General features: G+C 41.1%; 1 pseudogene; it reads left to right on the top strand.

Annotated features, from left to right (window-relative positions):
* Positions 1–2994: 2994 nt before the first annotated feature.
* On the top strand, positions 2995–3459 carry LOC116271618 (annotated as a pseudogene).
* The last annotated feature ends 1884 nt before the right edge of the window (positions 3460–5343 follow it).

The following is a 5343-nucleotide window of genomic DNA, read 5'->3' as shown; positions in this document are numbered from 1 at the left end:
TCACCAAAAGCAACTTCCAGTCCTGCAGGTTCTGTTTATGGTAAGTGCCCTCTGCAAGTGTACCATTTTTATCTTTTATACCTTTTTTTTTTTTTTTTTTTTTTTTTTTTTTTTGTTGAGACAGAGTCTTGCTCTGTCGCCCAGGCTGGAGTGCAGTGGCCAGATCTCAGCTCACTGCAAGCTCCGCCTCCCGGGTTTACACCATTCTCCTGCCTCAGCCTCCCAAGTAGCTGGGACTACAGGCGCCCGCCACCTCGCCCGGCTAGCTTTCTGTATTTTTTTAGTAGAGACGGGGTTTCACTGTGTTAGCCAGGATGGTCTCGATCTCCTGACCTTGTGATCCGCCCGTCTCGGCCTCCCAAAGGGCTGGGATTTTATACCATATTTTTAATGTATCTTTCCTGTGTTTAGACATGTTTAGATACACAAATACTTATCACTGTGCTACAATTGCCTACAGTATTCAGTACAGTTACATGATGTACGAGTTTATAGCCTAGGAGTAACAGGCTACATCATATAGCTTAGGTATGGTCGGCTATACCATCTAGGTTAGTGTAAGTACATTCTATGATGTTGGCACAATGACGCCACCACCTGACGAGACCTGTCTCAGAACATATCCTCATCATTAAGCAATGCATGACTGTATTCATAGATACTGTCCTTTCATTTTCCAAAGTCTATGAGAGACTCTATAGTCTGTCGCGAACTTTGTGTAAATGAATGCTCTTCTCAGCATGTGTGCCACGGCAGGTTAGATGCATTAACCTTGCAGATCTGATGATCTACCCAATGAAAGCATGCTACATGTTCCAGTGGGTCAGACTCAGTAGACGTCAAACTGATTGAGGTAACTATGAAGGGGAAAATGAGGTCATTGATTTTTTTTTAACTATGTTCAAGATTTTAGCCTCAAGATAAATTCTGAGAACCATGAAAATTAAGAAATCTTAAAAATCTATTTAATTTACTTCCCCCAACCAGTCCCCCAGACCCTTACATACCCACCCTGAATCCACCCAGGTAGAGATGGCAACTAGGCCATTTCAATGTAAAATGCATTCCTGAAATCTTAAATCCAAGTCTTATAAGGGTAATGGGCCTTTGGAGATTGACTTCAATTTTACACCTAACACAGGAACTTTCCAGAGCATGCAACATCTTTAAATCATCTCACCCCATCATGTCCCTCTATTTTTTTATTATTTATTTATTTATTTATTTATTTATTTGACACAAGGTCTCACTCTGTCACCCAGGCTGGAGTGCAGTGGTGTAATCACCGCTCACAGCAACCTCAAACTCCTGGGCTCAAGCAATCTTCCCACCTGAGCCTCCAGAGTAACTGGGACTACAGGCGTGCATCGCTATGCCCAGATTTTTGTCTTTTTTATAGAGATGGAGTTTTGCCATGTTGCCCAGGCTGGTCTTGAATTCCTGTCTCAAGCGATCTTCCCACCTCAGCCTCCCAAAGAGCTGGGATTACAGGCGTGAGCCACCATACCCAGACCCTCAATCATTTGTTTGACATGCTATGCCCACATACCAAAGGTGAGAGACAGAAGAATAGGATTAAAAATGGAAAGCTATGGGAGGTCATAAGCATCTCATAGGGCTGCAAAATCCTAAGATGTTATGTCCTTTTATGTAAGTGAAACTTCGGAATAGAGTACTTCTGAGGTGATTTTTATGCACTCTTCATTGATGTCTCCCTGAAGTTTTCAACCCAAGCTTTGAGGGAGAAAAGAAAATGGGTAAGATACTGTGGTGAATACTGTGATGTGCCTCTCAGAGCCTCCTCAGGAAGAGGGCTGACTGCCCCAGGCTCAAGGAGAGATGCCTGCTTATGACGCACAGCTGAGCCCCTCTTTGGGAGTTATCCTTGGCCAAAATTATGCCTCTCTGGATCACCTGAGGTCAGGAGTTCGAGACCAGTCTGGCCAAACAACATGGTGAAACCCCATCCCCTAGCAAAATACAATTAGCCAGGCGTGGTAGTGCATGCCTGTAATCTCAACTACTCAGGAGGCTGAGGCGGGAGAATCACTTGAACCCAGGGGACAGAGGCTGCAGTGAGCCAAGATCAAGCCACTGCACTTCAGCCTGGGCGACAGCGCAAAACTCAGTCTCAAAAATAAAGTTATGCCCCTCCTTGGAAAGAGCACATATCTAATGTCTGTTTAGTGTGGTCGTACATAGGCCCAGCCTTCTTGCCTTGATCTAGGACTACTCTGAAAAGTCATTCCAGTGCATATTCCCTCTGAGATAGGCTGTGGTCTCACAGTAGTTCAGCTTCTCCATTTGCCTTCTTTCTTCCTCACTCCCTTACAGATATTGAACTTCCCAGTACTTCCCAATAAGTCTTCTGCCTGAAAATCTCCATCTCAGAGTCTGCTTCCCAAGAAACCTGACCTAAGACAGAGACAGAGACTCATTTCCCTCAACTTGAATACTCTCCGGATGAATCCTACACCATTTTCTACTTAGGGAAAGAGTGGCAGACATAGATAAGAAGTGCTTCAATAATGAATATTCCCTGTGGCCCTGAAGATTTGCAGAAAACAGATTGGGTTCCATTATGCTTATTCTATCAGGACTATCACCTTGTTGAATAAGTTGAGAATTTCACTAACTAATTAGATTATTTTTTCCTTTCCACCAAAATTCAAAACATCAAGTTTTCTTAGTTGTAAGAGTTTATCAAGTTGGAATAATTCCTAAAGATATGTAGGCTACCCTATGCAATTTGCCTCTATTGTTGGATTAATTACCCACCTTCCTCATATTTTATACTTACATTCTTCTCATTAGGTCATGCCTGCTTAGTAAATAGGGATTTATTATACAGCAGCAATATTGCATACTGGTTAAAAATTTGACTTCTGGCTTTCAATTGTGTTTGCAGCTGCCGCCGCACCACCGTCGCTCTCCAAAACCAGCGCTGCCTCTCCCTCGTCGAGCTCCAGCCGAAGGAGAAGAGAGGTAAGTAAGGAGGTCTCTGTACCATGGCTGGTACAAAGCAGACTGCCCGCAAATCGACCAGTGGTAAGGCACCCAGGAAGCAACTGTCTACAAAAGCCACTTGCAAGAGTGCGCCCTCTACTGGAGGGGTGAAGAAACCTCATCGTTACAGGCCTGGTACTGTGGCGCTCGGTGAAATTAGCCGTTATCAGAAGTCCACTGAATTTCTGATTCCCAAAATTCCCTTCCAGCGTCTGGTGTGAGAAATTGCTCAGGACTTTAAAACAGATCTGCGCTTTCAGAGCGCAGCTATCGGTGCTTTGCAGGAGGCGAGTGAGGCCTATCTGGTTGGCCTTTTTGAAGACACCAACCTGTGTGCTATCCATGCCAAACGTGTAACAATTATGCCAAAAGACATCCAGCTAGCACGCCGCATACGTGGAGAACGTGCTTAAGAATCCACTACGATGGGAAACATTTCATTTTCAAAAAAAATAATTTCTCTTCTTCTTGTTATTGGTAGCTCTGAACGTTAGATTTTTTTTTTCCAAGGGGTCAAAAGGTACCTAAGTATATGATTGCGAGTGGAACAATAGGGGACAGAAATCAGGTATTGGCAGTTTTTCCATTTTCATTTGTGTGTGAATTTTTAATATAAATGCAGAGGCGTAAAGCATTAATGCAAGTTAAAATGTTTCAGTGAACAAGTTTCAGCGGTTCAACTTTATAGTAATTATAAATAAACCTGTTAAATTTTTCTGGACAATGCCAGCTTTTGGATTTTTTTAAAACAAGTAAAGTTCTTATTGACGGCAACTAAAAGGTGTTTGTAGCATCTTTATCATACAGTAGATTTCATCCATTCACTATACTTTTCTGAGTTGTCCTACATTCAAGCACATGTTTTTAATGTTGTCTGTCTTCTGTGCTGTTCCTGTAAGTTTGCTATTAAAATACATTAAACTTAAAAAAAAAAAAAAGTTGACTTCTGGAATTATCCTAGCCAAGTTCAAGTCTTGGACCTACAACCTAGTTGCTGTGTGACCTTGGGCACTTTCTTTATCCCAGCCTTAGTATCTTCCTGTCTAAAATATGCCTTGTAATCAATCACATTTTTGTTAGGATTAGCTGAGATAAAACGTGAAGCACTCAAAATATCACCACCTACAAGTAAGGTATCAACAAATGTTAACCAATTATTATAATTGATAGCTTCTGCTTATCTATAGAACTATCTTGCTTAACAGTGCTGCTCCAGGATAAGCTGGCTAACTTTCTTTAATAACTAGTCCATATTTTCTCAGTTATACACAATTAGTCCTTCTGATACTCATTTATATGGTTACTTTTTTTTCTCCTAGATTTAATACTCTACCCCTGTCTCTACTGAATTTTATTCATTTGCTGGGGATATTCTTCCAATCCACCAACTCTTTTTACTGGAACCATAAGTCAGCAAGCCATCTCACACAAACTGGACTGCATTGTAAACTTTTTCATCAAGCAATATTCCAAGGGTTGGACAACTTTTTCTGGAAAGGGCCTGATAGTAAATATTTTAGGCTCTACAGGCCTTACAATCTCTGTCAAAATTATTCAACTTGACCATTATAGTGCAGAAGTAGCCATAGACAATATGTAAACAAATGTCCATGGCAGTGTTCCAATAAAACTTTATCTACAAAAATAAGTGAGGGATGAATTTGGCCATCAGGCAGTATAGTTTGCTATACAGGGAGTATAGTCTGCTGATCCCTCCTCTTTTATTTTTCTGAGAAATCAATGCTTATTAAATTTATACTGATAGACAATGATCAACTTATCTTAAAGTTTACTCTCTGCCCACCTCATAATTGTTTGGCCTAAATTTTGTTTTCCAATTTATTGATGAGGAGTCTCTGAAGGATGAGTTAAAAAGCCTTGCAGAGTTACGTGCCATTGCACGTAAAGAAGCTTGTGTTCTAACTCTACTTGGAGCTCCTTTTTAAATATGCTTTTCCAATAATGTCTCCTGTACAAAACTTTCATAAACTTCTGAAATGCTGAGCCATTATCTTGTTCATCTCTCTCTCCCCCAGTTCCTTGTACACTTTACGGGGTGTATTAAATATTTGGTGACAAAAATGAATGAGTGAACATTGTTCCATAGAGAATAAGGGTCACACAAATCATTATTTAGTACATTGTCCTCTTTCAGTGATGTTGTAAGTTCTTTTTTTTTTCTTTTCTTCTTTTTTTTTTTTTTTTTTTGAGATGGAGTCTCACTCTGTTGCCCAGGCTGGAGTGCAGTGCACAATCCCAGCTCACTGCAACCTCCACTTCCAGGGTTTAAGCAATTCTCCTGCCTCAGCCTCCCACATAGCTGGGATTACAGGTGCC

This window comes from Papio anubis, chromosome 1 (assembly GCF_008728515.1).
Source record: "Papio anubis isolate 15944 chromosome 1, Panubis1.0, whole genome shotgun sequence".
Classification (NCBI taxonomy): domain Eukaryota; kingdom Metazoa; phylum Chordata; class Mammalia; order Primates; family Cercopithecidae; genus Papio; species Papio anubis.
The sequence above is the reverse complement of the archived record's forward strand: the minus strand, read 5'-3'. Positions and strand labels throughout refer to the sequence as shown.